Here is a 24,132-nt window from a genome sequence, read left to right as displayed (position 1 = left end):
AATTTGCAGCTCGCAGAATTTACCCGCATGGCAAAATTTCGGAGGAGTCCAACTTAGCTCTCATTCATGAAAAACGTCTATCATGTTACATTATGTTGCACATGAACTGTTCCACCTTATTATTGTGTTTTCCACTTCTGTGCTACTTCCTGGCGGCAGTTGCATAGTGGTTATTTTTGGAACTATCTAGGCAGTGAATGAAAACATAATAATAAGGTGGCTTCGGTTTCTTTTCCGTAAAGTATTTGCTTTACCAATGCACATTTCTAACTACAGTTTCATTAAATTAAGTGACCAAATCTAACTACAGGGCTATTACAAATGATTGAAGCGATTTCATAAATTCACTGTAGCTCCATTCATTGATATATGGTCACGACACACTACAGATACGTAGAAAAACTCAAAGAGTTTTGTTCGGCTGAAGCCGCACTTCAGATTTCTGCCGCCAGAGCGCTCGAGAGCGCAGTGAGACAAAATGGCGACAGGAGCCGAGAAAGCGTATGTCGTGCTTGAAATGCACTCACATCAGTCAGTCATAAAAGTGCAACGACACTTCAGGACGAATTTCAACAAAGATCCACCAACTACTAACTCCATTCGGTGATAGTATGCGCAGTTTAAATCTTCTGGATGCCTCTGTAAGGGGAAATCAAAGGGTCGGCCTACAGTGAGCGAAGAAACGGTTGAACGCGTGCGGGCAAGTTTCACGCGTAGCCCTCGGAAGTCGACGAATAAAGCAAGCAGGGGCTAAACGTTCTACAGTCGACGGTTTGGAAAATCTTACGGAAAAGGCTAAAGCAGAAGCCTTACCGTTTACAATTGCTACAAGCCCTGACACCCGATGACAAAGTCAAACGCTTTGAATTTTCGGCGCGGTTGCAACAGCTCATGGAAGAGGATGCGTTGTGCATAACTTGTTTTCAGTGATGAAGGAACATTTTTTCTTAATGGTGAAGTTAACAGACACAATGTGCGACTCTGCGCGATAGACAATCCTCACGCATTTGTGCAGCAAATTTGAAATTCACCAAAAGTTAACATGTTTTGTGCAAACTCACAGTTTAAAGTTTACGGCCCCTTTTTCTTCTGCGGAAAAAAACGTTACATGACACGTGTATCTGGACATGCTGGAAAACTGGCTCATGCCACAACTGGAGACCGGCAGCGCCGACTTCATCTTCCAACAGGATAGTGCTCCACCGCACTTCCATCATCATGTTCAGCATTTCTTAAACAGGAGATTGGAAAACTGATGGAATGGTCGTGGTGGAGATCAAGATCAGCAATTCATGTCATGGCCTCCACGCTCTCCCCAACTTAACCCCACGCGATTTCTTTCTGTGGGGTTACGTGAAAGATTCAGTGTTAAAACCTCCTCTACCAAGAAACTTGCCATAACTGCGAGCTCGCATCAACGATGCTTTCGAACTCATTGATGGGGACATGCTGCACAGAGTATGTGAGAAACTTGATTATCAGCTTGATGTCTGCCGAATCACTAAAGGGGCACATATCGAACATTTGTGAATGCCTAAAAAAACTTTTTGAGTTTTTGTATGTGTGTGCAAAGCATTGTGAAAATATCTCAAATAATAAAGTTATTATAGAGCTGTGAAATCACTTCAGTCATTTGTAATAACCCTGTATTGTCTTATTATGTCTTCGTTTATTAGTAAGTGTAGGCCTACCTCCACAGGTCTGCAGTGTACACAAGATAAAGAAATTACTTCATGGTATATTCACGTGGACATCCCAACGAAAGTCCTTTGGCACTGAGCTGCCAACGGCCCTGCCTCGTTGAATACATCGGTTCTTGTCAGCTCATCGAAGATCAGCGACAACGCGCGTTGCCTATACTTAGGTAACCGCCTGGGTACGGGACGTGCTGTTGGCTGCTTTTACTTTGCCCTGTGGCAAAGGGGATGTCGAGTGGTTTTGTAATGTTCTTCATCATCAGTCTTTCCGTCAATGTCCTGGATTAAATGACAGAATCCTCCGCCGTCTCGTAAAGTGAAGACATTTGACACTGTTGACGGTGATCCATCCGTCGTACGGGGGCGTTAAGTTCGGCGATCTCCTTGGTACTATTCGAGGGGAATGTGTTATACACTAGCACAGTGTTTCACTCTGTGCCTTCTCTTATCATTATCCGACACAAACATGAGACCATAACACGCACACCCATTACAGTCGCTTACACTAGACATTTAAATACGCAAATGTCATAGTTATTGAAGGAAAGGTGCCACTGTGCACGAAAGACAGAAAAATCTTCCCAGTTAGGTGGCTGAACCTTCCCCTAGGGGCCTCCAAGCTAAAAATGCTATACAACTTTAGATCTGGTAGTCAGCTGCCGCTTTGAATCTGCATTTCTGTACGAAGTTTGTCTACCAAAGGGAAAAAAAGTTCCATATGGCAATGAACATTCTTTTAACTGTCCATTAATTCTGTGCATGGAGCTCGGGGCACCCTATAAACACTGTAAGTAATGCTCGGGATGTACCCGATAGAGGCCCGCCTGGTTAGCCATGCGCTCCAACGCATGCCTTTCCGGAGTGTGAAGGAGCGCCTGGGGCCCGGCACGAATCCGCCCGGCGGACTTGGGTCGAGGTCCAGTGAGCTGGCCAGTCTGAGGATGGTTTTTAGGCGGTTTACCATCTGCCTCAGCGAATGCGGGCTGGTTCACCTTATTCCGGCTCAGTTACACTACGTCGGTGATTGCTGCACAAACAAGTTCTCCACGTACGCGTACACCACCATTACTCTACCACGCAAACATAGGGGCTACACTCTTCTGGTGTCAGACGTTCCCTGGTAGGGTCCACCGGGGGAACTGCACAATAACACTGAAAGAGAGTTTCGGTGTGGGGCGGCAGAGGGGTGAAGTGGACTGCGGAAATTGTCGTGGGGTTGTGGACCACTGCGGCTGCGGTGAGGTTGGAACCTCTCCGTCTTTTCTAGGCCCACGGTTAACATACAATACCCCATAGACATAACTGTAACAAATCATCACGCTACGACCTGTTGGTAGAAAACGGGCAGATCAAACACGGTGAGAGACCTCTTAAGGAAGGAAAAAAAGACCTTGATGAAAATCTGAAAAGTGAATTCTCGGCAAGGGAGTGGAACATTTGTGAATAGGCCTTACGTTCATATACATTCTACATCACCATCATGCAGCGACTGAGGATGTAGCAAACTAATTCCAGACGGGGTGTTGTTCATTTCTTTACTGACCATAAACCATCCTCACTCGCTTGATGTGTGTAGATCTCGTTCGGGAGGCTGATTATGCCTGTGGAGACAGACAGGCTCCAGAACACAAGCTTTTGTGCTGTGACGGTAGGTCGCAGGAAAAACCACTAGAGCAGTCACACGACGACTTAACACAGTCAGAGATTAGACACCATGGAGCGATTCAACGACCTTGTACAGAGAATATCTCTCTCCTTTTTTTTTTTCTTTTTTTTTTTTTTTTTTGTCATCAGTCTACTGACTGGTTTGATGCGGCCCGCCACGAATTCCTTTCCTGTGCTAACCTCTTCATCTCAGAGTAGCACTTGCAACCTACGTCCTCAGTTATTTGCTTGACGTATTCCAATCTCTGTCTTCCTCTACACTTCTTGCCCTCTACAGCTCCCTCTAGTACCATGGAAGTCATTCCCGCATGTCTTAGCAGATGTCCTATCACCCTGTCCCTTCTCCTTATCAGTGTTTTCCACATATTCCTGTCCTCTCCGATTCTGCGTAGAACCTCCTCATTACTTACCTTATCAGTCCACCTAATTTTCAACATTCGTCTATAGCACCACATCTCAAATGCTTCGATTCTCTACTGTTCCGGTTTTCCCACAGTCCATGTTATGTTTCACTACCACACAATGCTGTACTCCAGACGTACATCCCCAGAAATTTCTTCCTCAAATTAAGGCCGGTATTTGATATTAGTAGACTTCTCTTGGCCAGAAATGCCTTTTTTACCATAGCGAGTCAGCTTTTGATGTTCTCCTTGCCCCGTCCGTCATTGGTTATTTTACTGCCTAGGTAGCAGAATTCCTTAACTTCATCGACTTCGTGACCATCAATCCTGATGTTAAGTTTCTCGCTGTTCTCATTTCTACTACTTCTCATTACCTTCGTCTTTCTCCGATTTACTCTCAAACCATACTGTGTACTCATTAGACTGTTCATTCCGTTCAGCAGATCATTTAATTCTTCTTCACTTTCACTCAGGATAGCAATGTCATCAGCGAATTGTATCATTGATATCCTTTCACCTTGTATTTTGATTCCACTCCTGAACCTTTCTTTTATTTCCATCATTGCTTCATCGATGTACAGATTGAAGAGTAGGGGTGAAAGGCTACAGCCTTGTCTTACACCCTTCTTAATACGAGCACTTCGTTCTTGATCGTCCACTCTTATTATTCCCTCTTGTTTGTTGTACATATTGTATATGACCCGTCTCTCCCTATAGCTTACCCCTACTTTTTTCAGAATCTTGAACAGCTTGCGCCACTTTATATTCTCGAACGCTTTTTCCAGGTCGACAAATCCTACGAACGTGTCTTGATTTATCTTTAGCCTTGCTTCCATTATTAGCCGTAACGTCAGAATTGCCTCTCTCGTGCCTTTACTTTCCCTAAAGCCAAACTGATCGTCACCTAGCGCATTCTCAATTTTCTTTTCCATTCTTCTGTATATTATTCTTGTAAGCAGCTTCGATGCATGAGCTGTTAAGCTGATTGTGCGATAATTCTCGCGCTTGTCAGCTCTTGCCGTCTTCGGAATTTTTTGATGATGCTTTTCCGAAAGTCAGATGGTATGTCGTCAGACTCATATATTCTACACACCAACGTGAATAGTCGTTTTGTTGCCACTTCCCCCAATGATTTTAGAAATTCTGATGGAAAGTTATCTATCCCATCTGCCTTATTTGACCGTAAGTCCTCCAAAGCTCTTTTAAATTCCGATTCTAATACTGGATCCCCTATCTCTTCTAAATCGACTCCTGTTTCTTCTTCTATCACATCAGACAAATCTTCACCCTCATAGAGGCTTTCAATGTATTCTTTCCACCTGTCTGCTCTCTCCTCTGCATTTAACAGTGGAATTCCCGTTGCATTCTTAATGTTAATTCCGTTGCTTTTAATGTCACCAAAGGTTGTTTTGACTTTCCTGTATGCTGAGTCTGTCCTTCCGACAATCATGTCTTTTTCGATGTATTCACATTTTTCCTGCAGCCATTTCGTCTTAGCTTCCCTGCACTTCCTATTTATTTCATTCCTCAGCGACTTGTATTTCTGTATTCCTGATTTTCCCGGAACATGTTTGTACTCCCTCCTTTCACCAATCAACTGAAGTATTTCTTCTGTTACCCATGGTTTCTTCGCAGCTACCTTCTTTGTACCTATGTTTTCCTTCCCAACATTTGTGATGGCCATTTTTAGAGACGTCCATTCCTCTTCAACTGTGCTGCCTACTGCGCTATTCCTTATTGCTGTATCTATAGCGTTAGAAAACTGCAAACGTATCTCGTCATTCCTTAGAACTTCCGTATCCCACTTCTTTGCGTATTGATTCTTCCTGACTAATATCTTGAACTTCAGCCTACTCTTCATCACTACTGTATTGTGATCTGAGTCTATATCTGCTTCTGGGTACGCCTAGAGGACTACAAAAAGAGTGCTTGCATCAAGAGATTATACACAGCTAGGAGCACGGGCTAGAAACGAAACCCCAGGCAACACTAGCGAGAAAGATGACAGCAGTAGCAATAACATATCAGACAACAGCAGTGAGCTGTGCGTTGCTCGTGTTCCGGCAATCATGTATTTTGCACCCCGTTTTTAACGTACTTCCGCCTCACTATGTTAATTTAAATTACTAATGTTACTGAGTTGATGTTTTGCCTGACTGTGAGCGGCGTTAGCAGCGAGTATCGATATATCCCCTCTCGTAGTATCTTTGCTTGATTGCTATTACTTCCCGGTGGTTGTCTGTCATAAGGGAGTTCGAGTTGCGAGTTCAGGTCGCGAGTTAGTTGGAACGCGTCTGGAGCGCAGACCGGACCTGCCAGTCGGGGAGTTACAATGCAGCACTAGAGCAGTCGGGTTGGAGCAGCAGTGAGGTCTGCGTCGAAATGACTCACCCGACCATTTCAGCCACACATCACGTGAGCCGAGCCACGGGCCTGGTGGATCGTTGGTCGGTCGTCCTACCAGACGACGCCTGTCGGCTCGCCGATCGTTCATGAGTCGGCTGTGTGTGTGTGTGTGTGTGTGTGTGTGTGTGTGTGTGTAGTTGGCGTTATTTCAACTGACGACCATTTTAGATGTTCTCGGCATTTTGAGTGAGTCGGTCGGTTGCTGCGGACCAGAGAAGTTACCTCAGAGTGGTGCAGTCGGCTGCGTCCGATGGCGGTCGCTCCGCAGTGTCGGAGCGTGTGTGGAGCATCGTGGTTCACCGACCAAGGACGTCAAAGTTAAGAAGTGGTATCTACTAACCAAGCCACGTCCATTCGTATTGTGTGGTTCGTTTCGGTGGTTCGCTGTTGGGGATGCTTTCCTGTGAGCAACACCGAGTGTTTATATTGCTGAAATTTTTCGTACATGCGATGCAGTTAACTATATGGGTTGAGCACGGTGAAAGTGAACCAGCGGAAATTTTTGCCTTGTGGCCGTTACTGTTTTGCTTACCTGCTCTGTCCACTGACGTAAATTCAGGCAGTGTTCCTTTTGGTTGAAGGTAATTATATTACCCTGTTTCAAATTCAAATGTACCAGTGGAATTAACTGCCTTGTGGCCGTTAGTGTTTTGTTTACCTGTCCTGGCCACTAACATAATTTTAGGCAGCATCCTTTCCCCACCTGTTGCCGCTGTCCAAAATGGTGTGTAATTTTCACAGTATAATACATATTTCATTGTGGATAATCACGTTCGTAACCTTTGTGTTTGAGTTCTCATCTACCGATTGGTGACAAGCAAGTCGTTTTGTCGGTCGGTCCGTGGCTGTCCTCGGGTTGGGTTCCAACGGATCAAGTGTAGTTGGGCTCACTACCTGTCTCACCTAAGTGAACGAAGGCACACCGACCTCCCTGGAGGCTTCTGAGTGCCGTTTCCTTTATTGTCCCTCTAACCGCTGTTTAATTGTCTGTTTATGAACTATCATAGTCAATTATTTAAAAAAATTTTCCTTTTACCGTATTTTATATATTTTTGAATTTTGGAAAATCAATTGTGGACCTTCAGCCACTTAAACCCTTATTCCAAAAAGGAGGAACATTGTGGTCTTCTGCCTTTGAAAGATTGTGGTAATTTATTTTAAAGTCTTGAAAATCACTATTTTAAAATCTTCAGCCGTTTATATTGCATCTTCTTTGTTTGCCTATTCACCCTTGCCTTGAGGCTCTCAGCCTCGCTATATATATATATATATATATATATATATATATATAAATATAATAATGTGTGTGTGGTAATTATTTTATTTGAAATTTTAACTGCATGTTTTTACTGGAGGTTTATTTTGTTGGCTTAAGATTTCTTGCATGGAAGCCTTCAGCCATGAAATAATTCCCCTTTGAAACTCGTAGTTCCAAAGGTTCGGCTGTGTGCCGTTCTGGTTAAAAGAAAATGTTAAATTACAATAATTTACAGTTTTGAGTGAAACTGAGCGACACCTTATTAGGCCCTTTCCACAATCCTAATCACCTGTTCTGCTCAGCGGGTTTAGCTGGCGAGCTGGCGAAGACAGACAAAAATGGAATAAGGACTGAATGTATAGTCGTTGAGCTGTCACTAAACCTAGTGTTCGTAACACATTGATATCAGATTGTAAGAGAAATGTAGAAATAGACAGCAGACGTTGCATGTTTAGTAACCTAACGTATATGTAGAATTATCACATCTGAGTGCGAGAGCCTCAGTCTTTCTCAGGCACTCCTTCCTGGACAGTATCGGTTCTATAAATCTACACTCTTCTTCTATCTTCCCAGTTTTCTATCTTCTTAATACACAACTTGGTTTTAAGTAATTCCATCTTGTAACATTTTTAAACTTCGGTAAAAAAGAAGAAATTAAATGAGCTTCATATCCTGTATATGTAGAGCTTAAGATTGCGAAAACACGACTGGTCTTAGTAACTAAGCTGCAAGTCGTTTGTAAATCACAGGAAATAAAATAAGATGTGAAAGACCTAGAAATAAAAGTAATTCTCAGTTCATTTCACTCTGCTTTTGCAAAGAAAAGCCATTGGGTACCATAAAATTAAATTAAATTCTTTTGATAAAACTCATTCACGAACTTAAATTTAAGAGAGAAGTAAATATTTATAAAACGGTTTGATTCGTCAAAAAGACTCAGTAGAGATCACACGACTGTTACTGAACTATTACTCATTTCAGTGTGCTGGTAGAAAAATTCAACATGTTTGCAGCTTGTAAAAGCACCCAAAGCTTAGCGTGAAAGCAAACCAGTAAGTCTGCAACAGAAACGTGTTAGTTACTTGACAGGAGAACTCCATCTTCAATGAGTAACGGTTAATTGAAATTCAGCCCTCTATCCCTTCCTTCCTTTGAAAGTAAAACTTCGAACTGCTCGATAATCACGTCCCTCACAGCATTAATAGAGCTTTTACATAATTTTTTTTCGTGTTTCCTAATGCGAAAAGATCGCGAAATTTAATTCACCTGTAAAGTGTAATTTTAACCCCTATCTATCAATCACTCGGAACTTCTTTATTTATTGGAATTTTTTGTACAGACCTTGCAGTAATATATGACAAAATGCTTTTCGAATGATGGGAAAAAATGTTTAAATTCGGACTAGATACTGTTAAACAAGTTATAGTGGTCAACGAACCGGGCCGAAAAGTGAGGCTGAAAGTCTCCTCCAAACATCCAACTTTAACCATACAGCCGGTACTTGAATGACCAGCGGGAATATTATGACCACATACCTAACAGCATAGAAGCAACGAAGCTGTGGCAGGTCACAGGACGGAGATGGAGCCACATCTCCATACAAAAATTACCTATTCACGTAAATTGCGGATAGGGGACTATGATTTCTAACACAACGTTGAATCGTATCCCAGATGTGTTTGATCGGGTTCAGATCTGGCGAGCTGGGGGCCACCACATCAATTGGAACTAGCCACACTTTTCCTCGAACAATTCCATCGCACCTCTGGCATTGTGACATGGTGTTTTATCTTGACAAAAAATGCACTGCCGCTAGGAAACATGATCGCCATGCGGGGGTGTACATGGTCGTGCTGGCACCTTACTAGAGATCCACTCGACCCTTGTATGCCCACGTGGATGTTCCCCCAATACAGGTGTCAAGCAACTGTTTCCCTGACGACGACGGATTCACGCCCTCCAAGTTAACGGGATGAGTCAGACCAATCAACGTTCGGCCATTGAGTCCAATGCCAATGGTCACGCATCCATTTAAGTCGCAGTTGCCGATGTCGTGGTGTTAACATTGGCACACACATAGGTCGTCGGCTGCTGAGGCCCATCGTTACGAGTCTTCGGTGTACTGAGTGTTCGGACACACTTCTACTGTGCCTTATATCGAAGTCTGAAGTTAGTTCCGCCACAGTTCAACGTTTATTATATTTTAATTTCATTTATTTATTTAAGAAATTTGTTTAAGAAAATTCTCTGCTTCTTATCTATTCTTTGTATTTTTAGTTATGAATTACAATGGTTTTATTTAGGTTTTAGCTTCAGTCTTTTAAAAGCTAAAGAATATACGTCTTTGGTTTTAAATATCACAGGAGAGCTAGATATATGTCCCACAGCGTCGATCTAACTGATTCTGCTCGTCGGAACAGCTCCACCTGAAATATCTAAAATGTTTATTTCGCGGCGAATATCGTTCGGGACAAGTAGGTCCTATGTTGTATGATGCGTGTGGATGGATGTGACCAACTTTTTTTATCAACGAAAAACTTACTGCTTCTGAGACATTCTCTTTAAGAATATTGTCCGTGAAAAGATGCAGGCTCGCACCATCATTCCACAGTGCACCTCCGATCAATCTACGTTTCGTGATATCTGAAGAATATTTGTGAAATCTTTTATAAATTGATACACACGTTGAATGGGTAGTATTTCCTTGAAATAGTGTATTGTGCCATCTACTAACTAAACATTCATAATGGAGCTTAATAGCGTGGCACAACAATAGGAAAAATGTCTCCAATATAAAATACGTCCGATCTCTATAATCGCTTCAGTCTTAAAATGTACGTCTCTGGTTACTTATTCCAGAGAGATGCGTCCGTAGCAGGGAACGTCCAAATTTCGCAGGCAGTTTATACTGGTCTCTGCATCAATAAGTTTTCCACCATTTTCGATTCATTCTCTTACCATTTTGTACATCTTAAAACGTCTGACATCTGCATCCAAAGTTGACCGCCCAAGCCCACGACGCGCGTACGTGGCTTCATTTGCCATGTGCTCAGGACACTTACCACAGCACTCCACGAACTTCGGACAAGTAGTGTAGTTTCCTAAATGCTCTGGGCCATCACAAAGCACCTACGGTCAAACTCACACAGACAGCACGCCTTCCACATTTCCTAGCTGACCAGTGTGCATTCTTTGTTATTATTGTTACATAGGCGTCTGGTCGCGGCTTAAGGCATGCTTCTACGTGTAATATTTAGCCTCCTGGAAACAACTTCAAACACTACAAAGACGTCTTAAGTTTACTTTAGACCTTAAACAAATTTGGAAAACTGGAACTACAACCGGAACTACACTGCCTGTCAAAAATGGCGAAACGCCTTGAAAGGGTGGAGGAAATGAAATTATACTTCACTAGGGAATATGTGATATCAGGGATTACAATAACTGATATGGAGTCAGATTTACAAACGACCTCAACCTGTTCTGGCCTTGATTCATGAACTCACAGGGGAGGCTGTCATAAGGCCGTTCTATCCTTTCCTGCCCACGACTTATAAAATATGTCGCAGTGCTCAATACGTTCCGTGTCACACATATAAATTTAAAAATTTAAGTTAGATATCACAACTCTTCTGACTAGTCCTTGACATCCAGGATATTGACTCTCGGATGGAGTGACGTTCGAGCATGTATACACATATTTTGTCGGCGACAGATCTGCGGATCTTGCTGTCTGTGAGAGTACCTCAGCATCAAGCAGACAGTTCGTGGAGACACTTGCCATGAGTGGACAGGAATGGTCTTGTTGAAGAATGGCACCATGATACTGTCGCATGACGGATAATACGTGACGTCAAAGGATGTCCTTGACTTACTGTTGAGCCATCGGATTTCCCTCAATAACTACGATCCGGGCCTGAAGTCAAATCCGATTGCTCATAACAAGACACCAGTTGTAACGTCACTGTCCCGCTCTGAAAAATTGTAAGAACAGATCTCTCCCAGTGTCGCCAACATTCGGCGTAATGCAGAACCGCAAATTGTCACTGAACAGAATGCGACGCAGTTCAACAGAATTCTACGGTTTCAGGCCACGATACCACAAACGAAGCCGTTTGTGCTGTGCTGTAAGCCGGCCAGAGTGGCCGAGCGGTTCTACGCGCTTCAGTCTGGAACCGCGCGACCGCTACGATCGTAGGTTAGAATCCTGCCGCAGGCAGGGATGTGTGTTTTAGTAGTTCTAAGTTCTAGGGGACTGATGACCTCAGATGTTAAGTCCCGTAGCGCCAGAGCCACTTGAACCATTTGTTGTGCTGGAAGTCGCACATACCAATCCATCTCTAGGTGCCCTTCCTCACTGAGTCAGTCAGCCCTGTTCATTGTCATTATCTCTTTGTGCCTTTCGGTCATTGTCTCCTGTGTCAGCTGCAGTCCCCTTCGTTCGATCGTACTACTTTTCTCCTCTGCCACTGTCTCCCTCTTGCTCTCTCTTACTGCTAATCAACTAATTTCTCCTTCCTTCCTTCCTTGCTACTGCTGCTGTGTCTTCTCACTGTCACTCTGTCTCTCTCTTCCTCATTGTCATAGCCACATAATCCGTCTCACGTTATCACTGCCTCTCAGTCACTTCCATTTTCTGTTTCTCTTTGTTCCCCCCTCCCTGGTAATGTCTCCTCTCCTTTTCTAACACTGTTCTGCCACTGTGAGCTATGTTACACTGCCGCTGAGTCCCTATTTTCTCACACACTGCAATTGTTTCCTTCACTCATTTCACAACGAAACTACTGTCTATTAGCTTCCATTATTTATTAACTTTCCTTCTCCTTGCCACTTCTACAGTCCTCTCTTAGCATAAAAGAGCGTGAACATGTTCGCATACAAAATTTCTTCGGAAAACTTTTGAAGGTGAAGAGGAAGGTAGAATGAGACAGATGGTACCACATTTTTTAGTCAGGGACACATTCACATATTTTGTGCTCCGATAGGAGGATTTTTCCGTTGGATTCCTCCCCCCCCCCCCCCCCCCACTGCTATAGCAGGGCATGTAACCCAAACGAAAATGAATCTATGGATCTGTAAAATTTGGTTAGTTTGTTTATGTGAAACTGAAACAACGCGAAAGTTATGTTACATTTCAGACCGGATTCCACGCGCAGAAGAATTTCCCATATGCCTTAGTTCTACAACATAGTGTTACCAAATGATCACGGATACGCTTTACAGCATATTTCTCCGTGCTACGCCACTTTATAAACTATATTTTCTCGTCACGCGGTATTTTATTACATATTTTGCATGTACAAGTAGGGTAACTTTGAAGCTCTGTATCTCAGAAACAAATTAAGGTATCAAAAGAGTTTCTAGGTTATTCGAAATCGAGATCTTAAGAATATATTGTAGAAATTTGAGCCATTAGCTGCGAATAGCCCTGTTGGAAGCTTAGGCTTGGTTTTAGTCCGCTGCTGACGGCGAAAATTTAGTAAAAACAGAAACACTTTTCTTGGGATTTTCCGAGGGACCACCAATGAACTGATTGATAGTGCCCCCATAAGTTCCTTGATGGAACTTATAACCATGTCAGACGCTAAAAGAACCAACGGAGTTTCCTACAGTTGCCTAAGCTGGGCATGGTGTGTAATATCCTTACTTTCACCCTGCGCTGTGAGATAATACTAAGATTATACGAATGGCCCATAGCCCAAAGACTATCCAAAACACTTCACCATACATTTTTACCACGAATAGAACGCGCGATATGAGCACTGGAGAACACCGTTTATATGCCAGGCGTTTTGGAATAATTAAGTACGCATGCTGTCGCATGCATACCAATAGTACCCTGTCTGGACCAAGTTTTCTTTCCTTAATCGTATTGTGGCAGTGGACCCCAATAAAAACAAAATTCCAAAAACAGTTATTTATGTTCTGTATTTACAAAAATACTACAGTTACAGGTTTCCAACTGACAGGTTCTTTTTCAGACGGTAGTTCACTTTTATTTTACATTTATTGTTGTTCAGGTTTGTTGTTCATAAAAAAACCATTGACTAATGTAAACAAATACAAACATAAAATAAAAGTACTTTCTGAAGATGAACCTGTCGTTTGGAAACCGATACCGGCTTCATTTGTGTAAATAAAGAGGATTACTTCCAGCCAATGCTTTTTATTTCCTTCTTTGCAAGAATCAACTTGTAGAATCTATATTATTGGTATCTGGAACCAGTCAGTATCTTGGTATGGCACTGACGAAGGCGTGCTAAAAGGTAATGCCTCCGAATTGTTAATGTGAAAATTCAGAATTTTTTAAAAGTAAAACAAATGTTATTAAAAGTCGTTATCATTCTTTGTCTACATATTTGTAACCCCCTGTCATTAAAGGTATCCGAATTGTAGCGTATAATTTGGTGGTGGGTAACGTAATTATGTCGGTGGGTGACAAAAAAGATGTCGTAATCGAATTTCGAATTCGAAGAATCCGTCCACGTGTGCAGTGCCCTCTCCTTGAGCGTGACAGTGCCGGGCCCCACACAAGCCATGACACGTCTGCAACAATACAACGCCTCGGATCCACTGTCATCGGTCATCCGCCGTACAGTCCCGACTCGGCGCGGTCCGATCATCTGTTACCAAAGCTTAAAGTACACCTTCGATGACTTCATTTTCATAGTGGTGAAGCGGGCCAAGCAGAGATAACGTTGTGGCTCCGTCAACGAAGACAAACTGACGGTGACGATATCAATGAACTGGTCTTTCGTTAGGAGACTACGATGAGAAATAAGTAGACATGAATGATAAAGATTCAGAATGTTAATGTTTCTTTTATTTAAAAAAGCTTTAAGAGCTTTTCCACAAAAAATTCGTAGGCATTACTTTCCAACACGCCCTCATAGGACTTAGTGAAGTATTCATTTTCTAATTGGTCTCATTATTTTTGCGGTAATGAAGTGAACAGCATAGTTCTGTGGTTTCAAAATAAGTTCTCTATTTCTGGCGCATACAAATCAGTTGTGTTGACGTTTATATTCTCCTGAATAATTCGATATTTGCCACATTTTTATTTCCACTCTTCAGTTAGTAGCATGTATTTAGATAGGTGGTATCCCTTTGATTTTGTCAGCTAAGTTATCACTTAGAAGGAAAGTGCTGATTGAACAAAAGCGAGCACTAAGAATAAAATGTCGTGTTCACCTACGGGGGAAATACAGGTACCTCTTCAAGAGACGCCGTCACAGTACACATTTTCCATAATGTAATTCGTCATAAATAATCCATCACAATTGGAGAACAGCTGTGATACACATACCTACTGCACTAGAGGCAAAAAATGACCTTTATTACGCATTATTAAAACTGTCAATGGCCAAGAGAGGAGTTCAATATGCAGTAATAAAAATTTATATTTGCCCAATACCATAATATGTTCAGACAGGTATCGAAACAACTTTTTAATCTGATTAAAATCATTTCTCCCTGACCACTCCTTGTATTCCATTGACAAATTGAAAATTAAAAAAATGGTAGCCGGTAAAAAGAATTAATTAATTAAACTCGTTTCAAATATTGTTTCATGAATATGAATAGTGTCATTAATGTTAACAGTAACCATGTGTAAACATATGTATCTACATTTACATAGCTACTCTGTAAATCACACTTAAGTGTCTGGCAGAGAGTTCGTCGAAACACCCCGACAATAATTCTGTTATTCCACTCTTGAACAGCGAGCGAAAAAAACGAACACCTGTATCGTTCCGTGAGAACTCTGATTTCCCTTATTTTCTTATGATGTTCGTCTTTTCCCATGCAGGTTGGAGTCAACAAAATGTTTCACATTCGGAGGAAAAAGTTGGTGATAGAAATTTCATGATAAGATCCCACCGCAATTAGAAACGGCTTTGTTTTAATGATGTCCTAGTCAGATCCCGCATCATATCCAAGACACTCTTTCCCATATTTCTCGATAATACAAAACGTGCTGGCCTTCTTTGAACTTTCTCGATGTACTCCATTAATCCTATCTGTAAGGATCCCACACGGCGCAGCATTACACCAAAATAGCACGGACAAGCGTAGTGGAGGAAGTCTCTTTAGTTCATTTGATGTATCTTCCAGGTGTTCTGCTAGTAAAACTCAGTCTTTGGTTCGCCTTGAGCACAATATTTTCTACGCGTTCTTTCCAGTTTAAATTGTTTGTAATTGCAATTCCTACGTATTTACTTAGAATTATGTCCTTTAGGTTTGATTGATTTATCGTGTAGCAGAAGTTCAACGGATTCAATTTAGAACTCATGTGGATGACTTCACAATTTTGATTATTTAGAGTCAATTACCAAATTTCGCACCATACATTTGGTTTTGATCTTCTGGTGACTTTACGGGGTGGTAAGGTACAGACAAACAACCTAAGAGGGCCGCTCAGGTAGTCACCGAAATGGTTTATGTAGAGAATGAACAACAGAAGACCTATAACACTACCTCGAGGAACGCCAGGAAACGCTTCTGTTTCACTCGATGTAACCGGCCTGTTCCCCTTCATTTTGGCAGAAGAATCGTTCATATGTTATCTATCGAACATGTAACTATCTAACGTCAGAGTTAGTGAGCCCGGACTGTAAAGCGGAAGAAGAGGCCGGCGTCTAGCAGTGCTCTGCCTCGTGGCCCGCTCAGGCGCGCACAGTATTCCGGCGGCGGATCTTATTACGGCCGGGCCAGCGCAAGGCATCCATTCCAATGGCGCGCTAAACACCGGACCAGGCCGGTCCAGAACCCCCGCCTCCCCCCTCCTTCCTCCCGCTGCCCCTCCCCAAGACGCGCTGTCCTCGGGCCGCACCCTAGACACAATCCACTGCAAGCCGCTCATCACAGAGAAAGAGAGAGAGAGAGGGAGCTCGCAACTGAAGAAAGCACCAGAAGCACCTCTTCCTGCCTCGTCTGTACGACAGGCGAGACGCCTCGCAAGGAGAAATCTGGTTTCATTTACTCGCATCCCAGGCAGGTCGGCCGGCCTTTCTCCAAACGAGCTCAGTTAGTGGGTGAGAGGCGACTTGCCAATGTCTTGCTAAATGGCCGGCCATTCTGGCACATTCCTTTCGCTCCATTCGGCTTTCTTTGAGGAGTGCCTCGTCGATGGGGAAAAAGGTACCTTTTGCGAACAAAAAATAGTGCCTGTGGTACGGCGATTGGAAGCTTTCACTGCGTTATTCATTCCCGAACGAGAAAATTAGATCGGTCTTTTTACTTGGTTTTGCACGAAGTGCAGCGTAGCTTAAGTCCGTCACACATCTCTTCAGTCTTTCCCGTCTATTCAGTCTTTGCTATCAGAGTCCGTCGTGAGCATCATTTGGGAATCGGTGGCTTGTTATTCTTTTCCTTTAATTCGTGTCTTCGCCTTCTTTAGTTCTGTTAGGTATACTGTACATTCAATAGGACGTAGTCCGTTTCATGGAATCCTAGCCACATTTATTGTGCAAGTCGACTGTAGCATTTTCATTTCCACATTATTCGACGTGTTCCTACCGAGGATCAATTTTTCGCTTTCCCCTTATTTGTTCTCCAGACAACTTACTCTTATAATGATCCCGACTACACTATTTTTCTTCTCTAATAAAATCTATTGTTATATTACCTCATTAAGTTTTCTAGAACTAAATGCCTCATATTCTTATCGCAATTTTAGTGCTATCTTCATTGAAAGTTGCATTTAAGAGTTTCTACAACGAAACTCTGCCTAGAAACCTGGAAGATTCTTGCGTTATGTAAGTGCTCCAGCGACAAGAATCAGTGAATAATTTCACTGCTTGATAGGAATCATAATTTTACTGACTACCATGGCTTCCCTAAATTCATTCATGAAAGAAAACGAAGCAAATATTCTAGAATTCGAATCAAGATCAACCGTCCACATAAGTAACTTCGAAGTAGATAACGTTGATCTTGCGAAGTGGCTGAAATCACTTAGTAAAGGCGATTCTTCCAGTCCAGATGGTATACCAATTAAGTTCCTTTCGGAGTATGCTGATACAATATCCCCGTACTTAGCAAATATATACAACAGCTTGTTCGTTGACAGACCCATGCCTAAAAGAAATACGAGTAAGCTACAGAATTACAGACTCAGTCACTAACCTCTACTTCTGGAATATAAGCTGTGTTTAAACATTATGAATCACTTCGAAGAGAACGTTTCATTGACAAATAGCCAACACGGATTCACAAAATATCGTTATTGTCAAACACAACTAGCTCTTTATTCTCACTAAGTAGTGAGTACTATCGACAGTGACTATCAAATTGATTCCGTACTTTTAGATTTCCAGAAAGCTTTTGACGCCGTTCCTCACAAGCGACTTCTGGTCGAATTGTGTGACTACGGAATGCCGTCTCAGTTGCGCGAGTGGATTCGTGATTTCCTGTAAGAAAATTCACAGTTCGTAGTAATCGACGGAAAGTCATCGAATAAAACAGAAGTGATATCTAGCGTTCCCCAAGGAAGTGTTATAGGCCTTCTGCTGTTCCTGATTTGCAAAAATCCTTTAGGAAGCCATCTGAGCAGCCCTCTTAGAGTGTTTGCAGATTATTCTGTCATTTACCGTCTTTTAAGTTCACCCGATGATCAAAACCAATTGAAAAATGATTTAGACAAAATGCCTGTATGGTCAAAAGTTGGCAAATGACTCTAAACTATGAAGTGTGTGAAGTCGTCCCGATTCAGTAAAATAAATTCGAAAAATTTTGGTTTTGCGATAGTCACACAATTCTGAAGGTTCTGAATTTAGCTAAATGCTTAGGGATAACTATTACGAATCACTCAAATTGGAATGATGTCATAGATGTTGCAGGGAAAGAGTGCTATGTATGGGCAGAACAGGAAATGCGACACTACGCTTGTCCGTCCCCTTTGGGAATATTGCTGTGCAGTGTGGAATCACATCCGATAGGATTGACAGAGCACATCGAAAATGTTCAAAGAATCGCAGCTCACTTTCTGCTATTGAGAAATTGGGGAGAAAGTGACACGAATATGACACTGAATTGTTGTGGCTTCTTTCCTTGCGACAGGATCTTCTCACGAAATTTCAATCATCAACTCTCCTCCGAATGCAAAAGTATTTTGTTGGCGCCCACCTACATAGGGAGAAGTCATCATCGTAATAAGATAAGAGAAATCAGAGCTCGCACGGAAAGCTTTAAGTATACGTTTTCGCGCGTGTTTATCGAGAGTGGAAGGTGGTTCGGTTAATCCTTTAGCAGGCACTGCAGCGTAATCAGGTAGGTGCAGATTTGGATGTAGTATATAGACTGCTGGGGAACGCATTTCGTATGTTCCAAGTACTCAAAGAAGCTGAAAAGAATGTATTATTATCAGCTGCTATGCATGCATCGATATCTTATAACTCTGGAACTATTCGAGCTACAGCACATTGTATAACAGTCAGGAATTCTCATCTCTTAAGTCAGACTAACACTTAATGCTCTACTCGTAGCTCGTAGAACAACAAAGCGATACCCCAGTTCGTCAACATTTCTGACCCTTTCACTGAAAGGGTAGCAGCGTCACTAACTGACGTTGTATTCACACAATCCTCGACTTAACATTACAAAAAGAAATCTTATGGCTTGACGTTAGGGAGAGGGAGCCATGTGATGAGACCGTCATAATCCATCTGCCTCCTAGGAAATGTCACTAAGCACATCCGACACAACTCCCATGTCGGAGTGTACCATGATGATGTAAGATGCAGTTTTTCGATATTTTGTAGCGGGAACTGTTCAGTCACATCCAGGTAAACATTTCTCGTTGCGGTTTTCTCTGAGAAGAAAAGTGGCTTACCACTCCAACTTGCATTAGGCCAGGCCAAAAACTGATCTGTGAGGTATTACGGTTGCATTCGCATATGTTTTAGAGACTTTCGGGGCCTCAAATCTTAATGCTGTGACGATTCACAAGTCAATAAATGTTGCTTCGTCTAAAAACAGGAATTTTTTCTGGCGGTAATTGTGACCATCTATGGAGGCCGACATGGAACAGCGGAATGTATACCGCGGAGCACCAGGTTTTATTGCAGTACTGGGACCATTCGCACGTCGTAAGAGCAAAGGGCGTAGCCGCTTATGAACATGCTTCCTGCAGTTCGCGTGACACATGGCGGATTGACTTCCCGTGGCTGCACTGAAATGATACATACACTCTGGCAACAAGTGCTCCAAACAAAAGGAGATGTCCATTTCCAATGAGGTTTTCCATACCGCCTGTGTATAAAATCTTTGAACCACCTCATTGTATATTTTTTTGTCGATGGTGCACTCTCACATTGACGTCAATAATTCCAGAGTACCGTTGTCACACACTTGGATTCTGCATTTCAGACCATACATTGCACCTTCTCTTAAAGCTTACGCGCTCAGCGACATTACTCCTTCCTTAAAATGTGTTCTTTGACTCTGTATAATAGCAAACTGACTACATCATAAATACTTCTTTTAAATGTGTTTAGTTTATTAATTCTTTGACTTTTGAAACTTTCTGGCAATTTAAAACTGTGTGCCGGACCGAGACTCGAACTCGAGACCTTTGCCGCGTGAGGACGGGGCGTGAGTCGAATTGGGTAGCTCAGATGGTAGAGCACTTGCCTGCGAAAGGCAAAGTTCCCGAGTTCGAGTCTCGGTCCGGTGCACAGTGTTAATCTGCCAGGAAGTATCATATCAGCGCACACTATGCTGCAGAGTGAAAATTTCATTCTGGAAACATCCCCCAGGCTGTGGCTAAGCCGTGCCACCGCAATATCCTTTCTTTCAGGAGTGCTAGTTCTGCAAGGTTCGCAGGAGAGCTTCTGTAAAGTTTGGAAGGTAGGAGACATACTGGTGGAATTAAAGCTGTGAGGACGGGGCGTGAGTCGTCCTAGGGTAGCTCAGATGGTAGAGCACTTGCCCGAGAAAAGCAAAGGTCTCGAGTATCGGTCCGGCACACAGTTTTAATCTGCCAGGAAGTTTCATATCAGCACACACTCCGCTGCAGAGTGAAAATCTCATTCTATGACTTTTACTTATTAGACAACATTTATAAAATAATAAAAGGTGCATATGACACACATTACTTCACAGTTAAATTATGGTTACAGAATTAATTATACTATAAACATTTTAGGCACTGTGTTGTGTGTCCTACGCTTCAAACGAAGGTGGTATCCGTTACGGATTGGTCGAGGCACTTACATATTTTGCAAGACACTTACAATGATGTCTCGTCAGTGGCCCTTTAGTAATGGAGGAAATTATGTATGTTCACCTGTGCCAACGATTTTTCAAAATGTCGTATAATTTATGAAGCACCCAAGATGTTTCATGTAAGTGACACTTCGCAAATGGAGGATAATTCTAGACATGCTCATTTTACGACAGAAAATACTTTCTTGCAACCTTAGAACATGTTTACAATAATAATAAAAGATACCAGTGGTTTCCAACTATAATTTCTCACGTTTGTTAATTTACCCTACTGTAGTAATCGTAGGAATGTGTATTTCTTCCCGTCTTCTGGTACTACCCACTGCGCAGGAATTTCTCGACACACGTACGCCATGAAAGAGGTCTACACCAAAGTGCACGTATCGCTCAACGTCAAGGAACCCGTTAAGGGATAGAATCCTTCCCGTCTGCAGCATATTCAAGTATTTTGCAATCCAGCTCTCATTATGTTAATATCGCAGGTCTGAGTGGCCGTCATCGGTGGCTGTGTAATTTCAGCAGCCGACGCGAATCCAGTTTGAACGTGAAATTTAAGATTACTGTTTAACTTCTTTTATGAACAGGTGACTTAACGTGTGACCATACGACCTATTTTGATTCTGTTGGAAATTTTACATTTCAAGACTTTTCTCAAAGACTTCTTGTTGAGACGTAAGCTGCTGTAGGGCACAAGCCGCATACTGTCTTAGATATGCACGAACTACAACTAATTTGTGACACTAATGTACAACTTCGTGTCTCTTGTTTCCTAAAAAAAATTCTGTTTATTTGAGGGGACATCTACCGCTACGCATCATTTTCCTCTTTCCGGCCTGTTTTCATTTCGTTTCTTAGGTGAAACTAGTGGCGGCACTCTATGAAACGTAGTTTTCTGTAGGCTCTTGATAATGTTTTCCCCAGCATCAGCGATTCAACATCAAGGTCGCTAACTGTTGTTTCCTTGATAGTGGCCACAAGAAGTTCGAATCTAGCATTTACCGGATGATCAGAAACTCTGGTGTCCCTGTGGACGGTTGGCCGAATTATCGGAAGTGATTCTTAGATAAAGCATTTCGTATTGCTCCGTAGTCTATGTCTTCCTGTGCGCACTGCCGTTTTAGTCGTTGTCATGTATGTTAAAAACTAAAACCTAACTAAACTACCAAATATGGATACGGAGTCAGACTTGTAACTGTTAAGACTTCGTCGTGTCGTTCGAATTAACGCCGTATTGAACGCGTGACCTGGCAAAATAAAGACACAATCAAGTGTTATTATATGGCCAGGCAATTTTCCTACCTTCGTATACCCCTCCAAGTCCTTACGTAGCATATATGGGATCCCTGATTGTAGCATATACATTATACCACGTGCTTTCAGTGCGTCACTTGCTTTCGGTTTTTTCACGTTCCTATGTATGTGTCAGCATCCACTCAAGTAAAGTTGTTTCTCGCAGAGTCCGCATGTCTTCGAGAAGTAAAAGTAATTTCTGGTTGTTTTCAGTCATTTTGGACTGGAATGTGTTTAGAACATGCTACAATATCTTAATAGAACGCACAGTTTTTCAGTGAAGCGCAGATTTTGGAGTTGAGTGGGATTCGGTCCGAGAGTTAGTAACACTTACGTCAATTATCGATGCTATCTGTATTATATAACTTCCCTGACTCGAAATGTATGTAAATATACTTCCACATTAAACAATGTCATGTAACCTGGAGTAATTTCCTATCTTTTTATACTATGCAATTTTGTGTACTAAACTGTTATCTATAACTGACTGATGCTTAGGCAATGTACGTTTGTATACGACACAAAAGCTGAAGGGATGTCCCTTCGCAACGTAAGGTAATTAAAATTAAAGTTTACACACTAAAATAAGTTGTGAACCTTGTTGTGACGTAGTTTGTTGCCACTGTAGTTAAACAGATACCAGATGTGCTCATGAGTAGTTATTTTTTTAATACATGCTAGAGTACACTGTTGTTTTCGTGTCCATTTGCTAGATATATTTCTAATTGAAGTAAAGTTCAATACAGCGTATAGTTTAATTTGAAAATACTGCTGCCTAGTTAGGCAGGCTGCGATCAATAATTGGCATGACCACAGCTACACTTCTCAAAAAAGTAGCATAAGTTCGATTTGCACTTGAATAAAATTGTATATTGTCAATACGTAACCCTTCAGGTGACGAATTATAATCCGAAAAAATATGGTTCAAATGGCTCCGAGCACTATGCGACTTAACTTCTGAGGTCATCAGTCGCTTAGACATTAGAACTAATTAAACCTAACTAACCTAAGGATATCACACACTTCCATGCCTGAGGTAGGATTCGAACCTGCGACGTAGCTGTTGCGCGGTTCCAGACAGAAGCGCCTAGAACCGCTCTGCCAGCCCGGCCAGCTCTACATCTACATCATTCTCCACAAGCCACCTAATTGTGAGTACGGTGGGTACTTTCGGTACAACTATCTGATCCCTCCAACCCTATTCCACCCGTGAACAGTGCGTGGGAAGAATGATTGTCGGTAAGCCTCTGTATTGGCTCCAGACTGTAGCGCCTAGAATCGCACGGCCACTCCGGCCGGCTATAATCCGATTAGTTTCCGTTAACACAGACAATAAACCTTAAATCCAGTTAAAGGTTTAACATTATAGGGTGGATTGGCTAGGTTAGTAAACCCCATACAGTGTTTCAGGTTGTGCAGGCCTTGGCTTATTTGACACTCAATATTTTTAAACACAGAAACACTATGGTTGGAGATAATAACAAGATCATAACATAACACAATATTCGTCGTATTTGTCCCAAAACACGATAAGCACAAAACGAAAAATAAACTTTAATCACAACACACTTAATACTAACAATAAAGTCGGAATTCTAGGCCTCAGACTTTATTGTAGATTGGAAATTTAGAAATTTGCGGTAAGTTCCTATGGGACCAAACTGCTGAGATCTTCGGTACCTAGCCTTACACACTGCATCCTCTAACTTATTCTAAATTACGCAAAGGACAACAAACATACCTACGTCCGAGGGAGGACTCGAAGTTGCGACGCGGGGAGCCGCGCGAACCGTGTCAAGGCGCCCCAGACCACGCGGGCACTCCTCGCGGTTTTATTGTACATCGTTCATACATTTATAGTAAAACCACATACTGTGTCTTCTAAGTGCTTCCTCCGCCAGCTACTCACTACCAGCCACACTACCTCCAACCAACTGGAATACTATCTGGGGCAGAATACTACCTGCGCAAAATCAGCAAATATAGTTCTCTGTACATATATATGAACAATGTTTGCTATTCTCACAGCTTGTTGACAGCAAAAAGGGATTTACAAAACACTCCTTTAACAAAAATACACTCGCTGCGTGCAGAAAAACACATTAAATCACTTCACGTAATACTGTGCATGTGGTCTTTCCATGTGGAATACGACAGGTGAAATCGTTAGAGCAAGTACACATTAAAT

This window comes from Schistocerca gregaria, chromosome 2 (genome assembly GCF_023897955.1).
Source record: "Schistocerca gregaria isolate iqSchGreg1 chromosome 2, iqSchGreg1.2, whole genome shotgun sequence".
Classification (NCBI taxonomy): Eukaryota; Metazoa; Arthropoda; class Insecta; order Orthoptera; family Acrididae; genus Schistocerca; species Schistocerca gregaria.
The sequence above is the reverse complement of the archived record's forward strand: the minus strand, read 5'-3'. Positions refer to the sequence as shown.